The sequence below is a fragment of the Notamacropus eugenii genome, chromosome 6, assembly GCF_028372415.1.
Source record: "Notamacropus eugenii isolate mMacEug1 chromosome 6, mMacEug1.pri_v2, whole genome shotgun sequence".
In the NCBI taxonomy this organism is placed as follows: Eukaryota; Metazoa; Chordata; class Mammalia; order Diprotodontia; family Macropodidae; genus Notamacropus; species Notamacropus eugenii.
In genome coordinates, this window is record NC_092877.1 from 248,042,360 (window position 1) to 248,054,830 (window position 12,471).

Genomic DNA, 12,471 nt, shown 5'->3' on the forward strand with positions numbered 1-12,471 from the left:
GCAATATGAGGATACCCAAGGGAAATTCAAACCTCTCTGCGTGCCTGGTCTCCCTGTTAACTTATGGGGATGGGACGTTCTGAGCGCTATGGGTGCCCACCTTTGCACAGAGAGCCATTTAAACTAGTTGGGGTCACTCTTCCAGTGAGGGCCATTCGAATGCAGTGGAAAGATAACACCCCTATATGGGTTGAGCAGTGGCCCCTTACAATGGAAAAACTAACGGCCCTCCGAGAGATTGTTAGTGATTTGTTGAAAAAGGGGCAAATTGAGCCATCCTTTAGCCCCTATAACTCCCCAGTATTTGTGATTAAAAAGAAAAGTGGCAAATGGTGCATGCTCATTGATCTGAGAAGAGTCAATGCGGCGCTCCTACCTTTTGGCGCGCTGCAACCTGGCCTCCCTACGCCAACCGCAATCCCCAGACATTGGTCTATGACAGTAATAGACATTAAGGATTGCTTTTATTCAATACCACTGCACCCTAGAGATAAAGAGAAATTTGCCTTTTCGATACCCTCTATCAATTTGGCCGCCCCCGCAGAGAGATATCAATTCAGAGTCCTCCCTCAGGGGATGGCAAACAGCCCAACAATGTGTCAGGCGTATGTAGCCGCCATCCTACAACCAGTCAGAAAGAAACATTCAGAGGCCATGATAATACATTACATGGATGACATCCTGGTATCATGCGCCACCTAAAAACAAACCCAACGGGCTTTACAGGAGGTCATCGAAGCCCTTAAGGCCTACCAACTATACATAGCTCCTGAAAAGATTCAGATCACCTCCCCTTATCAATATCTTGGTCATCACATCGATGGGGACAGGATCACTCACTCCGTCCCACATATACGAACTGATGAAGTAAAAACCCTCAATGATTTTCAGAAGCTTATAGGATCCATTCAATGGCTCTGGTCAGTCATTCCCCTCACCGACCAGCAGATGGAGCCCCTATATCGTATTCTGCGGGGTGACTCTAACCTTATGTCCCCTCGTCAATGGACGGAAGAGGCCTATCGTGTTATAGAACTCATTCATCAAAAAGCCTCATCCTCCTTGGCTCGCATTGATCCCGATAAGCCTGTTCAATTGGCCTTACTACAGGACTTTGGAGGCATCGCAGCCCTTTACCAATCCCATGGAATTCTAGAGTGGATTTACAGCCCTAAGCAGAAGAAGGTTCTGCCTAATGAATGGGAGGTGTGCGCACTTTTCCTTTTACGAGCTAGCGAAAAGTGCGTGCAGAACTTTGGGGTCCGACCTATCATAAACCTGTCGGCCTCTCCCGAGGCCCTGCGTGCCCTTGCACAGGCCTCCTTGCCGTGGGCTGCACTTTGTCAACCATGACTTCTCAAATACTCCACTACCACTCCCTTTACGCGGATGGCACACCTTACCCCTTTCCAGGCCACCGCCAATTGTAGCATCACAGCCAGTAAAAGGACCCAATGTATTCACAGATGCTACTAAGGCTGGGAGGGCTTCAGTCTACGTTCCGCAGAGGAAAATTTTGCATGTGTTTTCTACTCCATATTCATCAGCACAAAAGAATGAAATGGCTGCCATCATTTGTGCTCTTGAGATGTTCTCCGCAGAATCTTTCAATCTTATTACTGATAGTCTTTATTGTGCTAATGCTATTCTCCAGCTGCAAGAAGCTATTGTGGTGCCATCTCGCTCTACTATTGCTAACTTACTCTCCAAGGCTAAGAGTCTTCTTCAATGTCGCTTGCACCCTATCTATGTGCTTCATGTTCGTTCTCACATTTCTCGTGAAGGCCCTATCTTTCATGGTAATCATGTTGCTGACTCTTCCCTCTACTCCCCAGCCTCATACATTTTCTATGTCACCCCCACGGAGGCGCATAACAGATTCCACCTTTCTGCGCGCTCCCTTAGGATGCTCTATGGCATCCCACTTGACGAGGCTAGAAAGATTGTAAAACGCTGTACTGCGTGTGTTCCTTTCCGTCCACCCCCTCGTGATCAGGTCGTTAATCCCAAAGGGGAACATCCCAATGATTTTTGGCAAATGGACGTTACCCACTACCATACGTCTCTCCTCCATGTGTGTGTAGATACCGCCTCAGGGTTCATTATGGCCACCTTACAACCCCGAGAGACGACCTCAGCCGTTATTGCCCATCTCCTTGAATGCTTTGCCATTGCTGGTGTCCCTAAGGTCCTTAAGACCGATAATGGCCCTGCCTACACCTCTAACGGCTTTGCCACCTTCCTTACCGAATTTGGCATACGCCATGTTACTGGGATCCCTTATAACCCCACCGGACAGGCCATTGTTGAGCGAGCACACCAGACCTTAAAAAACATGCTCAAAAAACAAAAAGGGGGAGTTGCGGGACGGCTGACAAGCGCACAGCTAGCCCGCGCTGTCTATACCTTAAATTTTCTACAATTCCGGGACGATGGCCTCACCCCAGCCATGAGGTTCTACGGGTACTGTAAAAGCATGAGCCCCCAAAGTCCCGAATGCGATAAAGCACCCCCTTGTCTGGTAGGGAGCAAAGTCTGGTGGAAAGACGACCAGGGAGAATGGCAGGGTCCCAACGAGGTCATTGTGAGGGGGAAAGGGTATCTTTGTGTCTCCACAGGCAACAAAGAACCTGGAGTCTGGGTCCCCCTCCGAAGGACGAGAGAGGCACCGCCTGCCACAGAAGAGCAAGAGATGGCGCAGAGGAAAGAAGGGGAAGAGGAAATCTCGGAGTCGGCGAAAGACGCAGATGGCTAGGATGCTGCAGCTCCTGACGCTAGTTCAGGCAGTTTCCCTGAAGACTGGGATTCGCTTTAACGAGACCCTTCTAGTGCCCGCACGGTCGCAGCCGCCTACACATTGGGCCGTCACTCCCCATCTTCCAGTGTTTCAGCTAGTGACCTGGCACCATGAGGCAATTCCGCTCATAGTGACGGGGAATGCTACCCTCCTTGCGGGGGGAGCAAGGGCCCCCTTGCCAGCTGCCCTGAAAAAGATACAACACCACCCCGTCCTGGCATTCATGGACCATGCCCATATGCCTGCGGCTGAATGACACCACGTCGCACTCCACCCATGGCCCCGCGGATATGTGCTTTCCCTTGCAAACACAAATCGCAGATCAGGTACAGCACCCAGCAAAGCACCCTGGGGCCTTACGGATCCACATGGCGGTCATCCCCCACACAGGCAAGGGGAACCGCAGTGCAGTCGACCCGTCTCCCTTGCCGCCGTGCCACCCCACCCCGTGGGTCTTTAGTCCCATGCAGGCCTGCTCCACCGGCATCCACCGGCAGGGGCCTGCCAAGAATGGAACGTGAGAATGCCCTGCCATTATAGGTATTATCCTGTCTGTGTAACACCTGTTCCATATAACAATACCCTGTACAAAGAGCTCGAGGACATATTGAAAACTGCCACTACAGTCACTAACTTTACCTCTGAGTTAGCAGCACTAGATTTGGTGATTAGAGCTATGGAGAATGCAACAATACAATTCCATGAGGACTGGGAGAAAAACTATAATGATGCAAGGGATTGATGGGACGGGTTGAACCTGCACCAGCTGCTCCAGTGGGTGTCCTTAGGGGGCGTCATGCTGATTCTTGGGTTTCTTGTATGCTTATGCTTACCGTGCCTCATCTCATGTTTGTTTAGAGCTGTCCATGAGTCCCTTGAGTCCATAAAGGCAGAACTCGCCCGCCCCCATCATTAAAACAAAAAGGGGGAGTTGTGAGGGGCGCTCTGGACCTGGGCCCCCCTGAGAGGATAGGAGACGCCCAAGGGTCTGGACCTGCTGACGTGGCTTTGCCACGGTGGCACTGCTGACGCGGCATTGCCACCTCAGCACTGGGGTGGCTCTGTGCTGGGCTGGGCTCCGCCCTCAGGGAGGAACTGGGGAGGGGCTTACCCGGAATAGGAGGGCGAGCTCGGGGAATATAAGGCACAACACGGAAGGGGACGAGGGGACTTCTGGCTGACTATCATGTAATAAATGTGCTCGTATCCACCTCCGGACTTCTGCCTGATAATTTCTCCCCCTGATCCCCAAGGGGGGAGCCAGAGACATCTGAAGACCCTGGGCAGAGTAAGTTGATGCGGTGGTTGGGGTTCCACCCCTGACAATTTATATGTATAAATATACATTTTGTATGTGATACACATATGTGCATATACATGTGTAAATATATAAATTACCTGATCATCTATCACTTCTATATTCTATCTACACTTATCACTTTCCTATTGTGTACTGCATATTAATTTTTTTCTTGTTTTAAATAGTGTTTTATTTTTTCCACAACTGCATGTGAAAAAATTTTTTATCACTAATTCTTTTTCTCCCTCTATCCTCTCCTCTTTAATGAAAATGTTAGGCGGTTTTTTTATTGCGTATACATGTGATATTATATAAGAATTTTCCCATATTGTTTGCGGTTCTAAAAGAAGAAGCAGATCAAAGGGAATAAAAAAGAGAACAAATTAAGTGAAACAAAATATACTTCAATCTACATTCAGAGTCCATCAGTTCTTTATCTGGATAGTTACAGTATTTTCTTTCATTAGTATTCTGTATTTTTTTTATTGCATCATTGTGTTGCTAAGAAGAACTGAGTAATTCATAACTGATCATGACACAATGTTGCTCATACTGCACATAATGTTTTCCTGGTTCTGTTCACTTCACTCAGAATCAGTTCATGTAGGTCTTTCCAGGTTTTTCAGAAATCTGCCTATTCATCATTTCTTATTGCACAATAATATTCAAATATATTTATATACCACAGCTTTGTAAGCTATTTTCCAATTGATTGGCATTTCCTCAGTGTTCAGTATTTTGTCACTGTGAAAGGGACTTCTATAAATATTTTTGAACATGTAGATCCTTTGCCCTTTTTTATAATCTCTTCGGGATACTGAACTTTGAGTGATATTGCTCAACCAACGGATATCTAGAGTTTGGATGCCCTATGGGCATAATTCCAAATTGCTCTCAAGAATGGTTGAATCAGTTCATAAGTCCAAAAACAGTGCATTAGGGTCACATTTTTTTTTCTTTTCCAACATTTATACTTCTCCTTTTTTTTTTTTTGTCATATTCACTGATATCATAGGTGTGAAGTAGCACCTCAGAGTTGTTTTACTTTGCATTTCTGTAATCAAAAAGTTACAGCACTTATGAGCAAAATACCCATAAATAGCTATGCTTTCTTCATCTGAAAAGAGACTATTCATGTCTTTTGATCATTTATTAATTGGGAAATGACTTCAGTTCTTTAAATTTGACACAGCTCTCTATTTATTTGAGAAATGAGACCTCTTTTATAAATACTTGCTGTAAAGATGGTTTGCCAGCTTTCTGCATTCCTTCTAATATTAATTCCATTGGTTTTATTTCTACAAAAACTTTATAATTTAATATAATCAAAATTATCTATTTTTCTATTTTTTTAAGGTTCTCCATCTCTTGGTTTGTCGTAAATTCTTCCCCTCCCAATTGATCTGACAGGTAGACTATTCCTTCCTTTTTTAATTTATTTTTGGTGTCACCCTTTATAACTAAATCATGATAAAGATCTTTCCTATCTAACTTTTGTAATACTCTTTTTACCTCCTAAGTTCTTTCTTGTTTATTTTTTGGTTGCATTTATCAGCTTCTGAGAGGGGACAGTTGGAATCTCTCTCTAGTATAATTTTGCCACCTATTTTTTCCCCATAAATTAATTAACTTCTCCTTTAAAAATCTGTGTGGTATACCACTTTGTGATTCATTAACTATGGTATCTTTTTGCAATATGCAGTTTCCTGCCTTATCTCCTTTAATTAGGTCTATTTTTGTTTTTTACTTTGTCTGAGATCAGAATTACTACCCTAGGTTGTATTATTTAAACTTCACCTGAAGCAAAATAGATTCTGCTCTAGTCTCTTACCTTTGCTCTTTGGGTGTCTCGCTGCTTGAAGTATATTTATTGTAAAAACACACACACACACACACACACACACACACACACACAGAATTCTGCCTTTTGATCCACGCTGCTATCCACTTGTCTTTTGTTGAAGAGTTCTTCCCATTCACATGCACAGATATGATTACTGCATGTGTGTTTCCTTCCATCCTATACTTTTTCCTGTTTGTCCTTTCTCTTCTTTCACCTTTTTCCTCTTCACCAGTGTTTTGCTTCTGTCTAAAACCTCTACCTATCAGCCCTACTTTATGTCAGTTCTCCCCATCACACACTTTACTTGCTCTTTTCCCCTTTTACTTCCTTTTTGGGTAAGATAGATGTCTATATTCAATTAATTTTTATTTGATTCCCTTTGAGCCAGTACTGATCAGAATAAGGTTCAAGTCCAGCTCATTGCCCAGTCCCCTATCTTCCCCTCCAATGTAATAGGTTTTCTGCACCTCATCATGTGAAATAATTACCCCATTTCACACTTCCTTCTGCATCCATTTTTCTCCTTTTTCTCATCTTTAAATTTTGTCATTAAACAAATCCGTCGTATACTTGTACCCTCTGTCTATGTATATTCCTTGCAACTGTACTATTAGTGATACAATTTTAAGAATTACAAATAATGTCTTCTCATATACAGATGCAAATAGTTTAGCTCTGTTGAATTTCTTGTGTTTTCTTTCCCTTTGTAGCATATTTAGGCTTCTGTTGGGTCATGATACTGGAGGTTAATTTTTTGGTATAGTCTTTGTCTTTTCCTTATGAAGTCTTGAAATTCTTCTCTTTCACTGATTGACTAATATTTCCTCTTGATGGATTATGTTTAATTTTGCTGAGTAAGTTATTCTTAGGTGTAGCACTAGTTGTTGTTGTTGTTTTTTTGCCCTCTAGAGTATCATGTTCCATGACCTTTAATCCTTTAATATTGCATATGTCATGACCTGTGTAATACTGATAATGACTCTCCAATATGTGAATTGTTTCTTTCTATTCATTTATAGTAGTTTTTCCTTGACCTGACAGTTCTCATGTTTGAATTTAATGTTTCTTAGAGTTTTTATTTGAGATCTCTTTCCTAAGCTGATCAGTGGATTTTTTGAATGTCTTTTATGCTTTCTGGTTCCAAGATATGACAACAGTTTTCCTTGATAATTTCTTGAAAGATGCTATCCAGGTTCTCCATTTGAGTTTGACTTTCAGGTATTCCAATGATTCTGATATAGCCTCTCTTTCATTAATTTTCCAAAACAGTTGGTTTTCTCATGAGGTATTTTGTATTTACTTCCACTATTTTGTTCATTGTTTTGAATTTGTTAGATTCTTTATGTCTCATAGAGTCATTAGCTTCCATCTGACAAATTCTAACTTGCAAAGTATTGTTTTCCTTAATTAGGTTTTGTACTTTCTTTTCCATTTGACCATCTGTACTCTTTAAGGAACTATTTTCTTCAATGAATTTTTGTATCTCCTTTTCCATTTGGCCAATTCTACTTTTTAAGCATATTTCCAAACTATTCACTCCTTTTTCTTCATAATTCTCTTACATCACTCTGATTATTTTTCCCATTTTTTCCTCTATTTCTCATGTGTCATTTTTTTATCTCCCTTTGTGCTATTTCATGCGTTCTTTCTTGACTTGAGACCACTTTTCATTTTTCCTTGGGGTTTTGTCCACAGTTTTTTTTTTGATATTGTTGTTTTCTTCTGAGTTTGTGTCTTAATCTTCTCTGTCATCACAATAATTTTGTATCATCAGATTTTTGTTGTTGTTGTTACTTTTTGCTTATTTCTTTTTTTGGACATTTTATCTTTTAAATTTGAGACCTGCTCCAAGGGTGGAAGGGCCACAGTCTCAGGCATCTTGTGTCAGTAACTACAGGCCCTGGCTATTTTTCTGGTGCTGCAATGATGTTACCCTAGAGGCCCTGGGAGATTCTTTTGTTTGGTGCTGTGCTGATGAGATGGGGTGACGATGGGTTGTCTGGTTCTACTTGAGGCTGCAGGGGTGTGGCAGGTTACCTGGTATTGAGATGGGGGGTTGTTGGTGGTATCTATTGTGTGTTGAGGCCTGGTGGAATGTTTCTGCCTTTCTTCAGTGGTACACTGAAGCATATATATATGTCTGGTTCCTGGAGGATGCCTGCTTGCCTCAGGCTATGATGAAGCACATGGTGGTTTTCAAAGCTGGAGTCTGCCAGTTGCTCTGGCTATTCTAAGGTGATTGGGGGTCCTGGTGTTGATGTTTCTTGTTATACTGCACTGGGGTTCAGAATCTCTCACTGGTTTGTTGAGGTAGGACTTACTGCTGGCTTGTTTGGGATGCTCGCTGTCCTTGAATGTGCTACCATTTCACATGAGTGAGATGGACCTTTCTTGCCAATCTTCCCAGTGTCTTGGCCTAAAAGATTTTGCTTCTTTCTTGCAGGTTCTGCTGTTCTAGATTTGTTATGGGGTGCTATTTTATGGTTTTTTGGAAATGTATACAGCAGAGTTACAGTGATTTATTGCTCACTCTGCCATCTTAGTTCCTAGAAGTTCAGTCTCTATACAGTAATTTCTGCTTTGAACACCTTTATTCTCCTAAGGTTATCTATGCTTTTCTTTTTCTTTATGGTAGTAGTAAAAGTATTCTCGTTTTGGTAAAATGTTTTGAGTTCCCTATTCTTACCACCGATGGAGAAGAGAAGAGAAGTGGTGAAAGGATATGATAATAGAAAATAAGAAGTGGCCCAGACACTCTTTGAATAGGAACTGACTTTCTCTCCAGAAGCTTAAGTACTTTTATAAACTAGGATCTATTTCAAGAAAGAAGGTAATTCCAGAACTGTCTCTCTGTAATCAATTGTTGGATTGATCCATGTAAAGGATGTGCTACTATGGTTCTCATTCCTACTAGAAAGAAAAGGTGTTAAATGCAAATTTCCCTTTTCCAGGAATTCTGGGGATGGTGAACTGTCAGAAATTCAAAGAGAGAAAATTGTTTCTACTGATTATTTTGTCATCTGTGTTCAGTATTCTGCGCAGGGATTTGTCATTCAATTCATCTGCTTTTTCCCATCAAGAAACTGAATCCTGAGCTTTTGTATCCACATTCAATGCTGTTCTCCTTGGAGCAAATATAATGAGAGAAGGGGTGACCCATTCCCTTTTTCTCCTTTCTTGCCTGTGTTCCCAAACTCTATGTCCTTGCTCCCCATGAGAGATTGTATATCCCACCTCAAACAATCCACCCAAGAAACATGATCAGTTCAGGAATATGACCCATAGAGGACTGCATAATACAGGGATCCAAATCTTTACATTATTTGATAGGGGTAGGCATATTGCTCCCACTCCCAAAAGAAAACTTATCTAGAATATTTACTTAGTTACACTACTCTAGTTATAACTCTCTTTCCAAGACTGAACGCAAACGCTACAAACTATGTGAAATATCTACCCAAACTCCAAGTCTATAATTAAGTCTCCCTCTTATAAATTCTTGCAAATCTTAAGTTAAATCTTTTAAATCTGATAAAGGTTATTGTCATTGCTGCCACTTGTAACATAGAAAACATACCTGTCCTGTATATACATATATCTATCCATCCATCCATCCATCTATTCATTCACCTATCTTTTTGTTAATTGACTCTGTTTAGTTACATTTTATTAAAAAAAAACAGTCATTCATATAGCATTTTAATATTTTCAGTGACAGAAAAAATGATATAAATGTAAATGAAGTCTATAAATCTATGAAAACTCATTTATATTAATTTTTATACTTTATCTCTACCTTCAGTTGTAATAAGAAATTTTTAAGGCCGGATGAAAATATTTTTAATAATTATATAGGATAGTTAGTTCCATATTAACTAATGAGGAATGAATTCATCTGTGACTATTTAATTTATACTTTCATAAGGGTGCTCTGAAATTTATGCTTCGAATGTACTCTAAAAATTCCAGTCTTACCGGAATATGAAACTATTTAGTCAGAAGGGATTGATTTACTTCTCTGAGGTGACTTTTCAAATGATTTTCTTTAAAAGGAGCTCTCTTGCAAAAATATATTATTAATTCATCTTTCAGAGATATAGCCAATTAGCCAAGAATACTTTCCCCAAAGCATGCTTACCGTCAACACTAAAATAACAGGATGCAAAGAGGAATTTAGTAAAGCAGATATATTTGGGAGAGAGAGGAAAAAAAGACATCTCTTTTTCTTTTCAATGCCATTTACAAGGGCACTGGAGCTAATAGACTTTTCTTCCCAAATTATAGTTCATACCTTCACAGTTTGAAAGTGCATTTAGGATTCAAAAAGTAGATCACTACTCAGTACAATTTTATCTTTGTGAATTGGTCTTTTAGTTTCTTCTTAATGTCCAACATCAGATTACTACTATCTATATATAGCATAGGAACGAATAATTAAGAAATTTCCAATTGCTTGTAAAATAATCATACAAAAAGTATTCATAAAATATTTTTTTTAGTTTTGCACACATGCAACTTAGTTTTACAGAGAAAAATATAAAAGCTTATATGAGAATTTACTTTTAAATAAGTTCTAAAACACATCAGAACATTAGAATGGTTTTAGTTTGATTTCCTAAAGTTTTTAAACTATTAGTTGTATATAGAGGAAAGGGAAAAATAAAGCAACTAAAGGAATTATGCACACGCACACACACACACACACCTGTATGTGTGTGCATACATAGCATGTATGTGTATGTATATATGTATAAGTATTTATATATGTGTGTTTACATATACACGTCTCTAGACACATAAGTATATGTTTGTATATTACCCAACATTGTTTCCTCTCTAATCTATTATATGTAGTCTGACACCCTGGAACGTGACTGTTTTTGGACAAGAACTATGATTTCATTAGAGTAGGGAATTCTAAGTGAGCAACCTCACTCTTCCAAAATAAATCTGCACCTGTTCTCTATCATGCACTGGGAATTTAAGTGACTTCTCAATTAAGCAATTTTAAATAACCAGCAGCTCCAATTAATAAGAATGTTCTATTGACAGGGTGAAATAAAAAGTAAATTACTATACTATTCATAACATTAAACCAAATTGCTTTTTTTAAATATTACTTTGCTACATTGGGAATATAAAGGTTATTTTATGAGTCACAACATTTCTCTATATGACAAGCAAACATAATGAATTGTTGGAAATCACTAGGATGAAAAGTTGATCCATAGCAGTAAAGACAGATGACCATATGAATAGATAGGGCAGATAACTACATATATGGCATGAGGAATATGTCACAATATGTCTGGGGTTTCCAGCAAATATTTTCAAGTGTTAGGCAACAATGATCTAAAAAGGACCCCATATTCTATAATGACCACAATATCTGAAGAGGGAATTCAATAAGTTTCTTCATCTATATATATTTGTATATATAAACACACATATACATATGTATATATATATATATGCACATATGTACACCACTGTATATGTATATATGTGTATACATATACAGAAACATACACACTTGTATATAGACACACACACACATACACACACATGAAAACATACTCAGAATCTGCAGATACATAAAAAGAAGACCCAACAAAGAAATTAGCATGAGTTCAGGAACCTTACAGAAATAAAAGGAGAAGTCTTAAGTATTTTAATCAACAACTATTTCAGAGACTATTAAAACATTTAAAAGGGAAAACCCCAAGAGGAGAGGAAAATATTTTCAGCATTTTATATGAGGAAGTCCCAGGGGAGTGTTGGGAAGCCACAGAACAAACAAAAGAAAAAAAAACACTCCAATAAATTTTGGCCAAGGTATGGATGAGAAACTAAATAGAAGCAAGCCAAAGGAAACCAGGAAACTGAAGTCAGGACCAGTCAAAGTCTGGCCACACATAATACACATAAAAGTGTATGAGAGCAGCCATGATCTGGATCTCACTTTCTACCCTAACTCAGGATTGAAGGCAAGAAAATAAAAAGAATCAGGAAAAAACGACACAAAGCTAGGATAACACCACTCTACTTCATCAACTGTCACATTTTGGGCAGGCAATTCACTCTAATTGAAGTAATAAGGAGCCAAAAGGAAAAGTCAGGAAGGGTCATTTTCTAGGTAAGTCAAACCATAACTGTCGCCTTAATCATATGGTGACAGGGATAACCCAGAATACTGAGATTTTGGAAACAAAAATTTTTGGAAGAGTAATGCCCCAACCACACTTCTATCCTAGCCTCACAATCATCATTGAGAGGAACAGTCACTGTGGAAAATGGGCTTCATCTTCTTCATCACCACCATCACTGCCACCATCACCAAGTTCTATCTAGTTATCATAAACAGGCTTACAACCCAAGTCATAACTTTGGCAGCACGCTCAGTCCTCAACAGCACTGATCCTGACTTGATCCCAGATCTTGTAGTTATCAGGGACACATTATATGGAACTATCACTTGGAATCTGTCCCTGTAAGTGCCACAACCACAGTTTGTGGAGGCCCCCAAAAGAA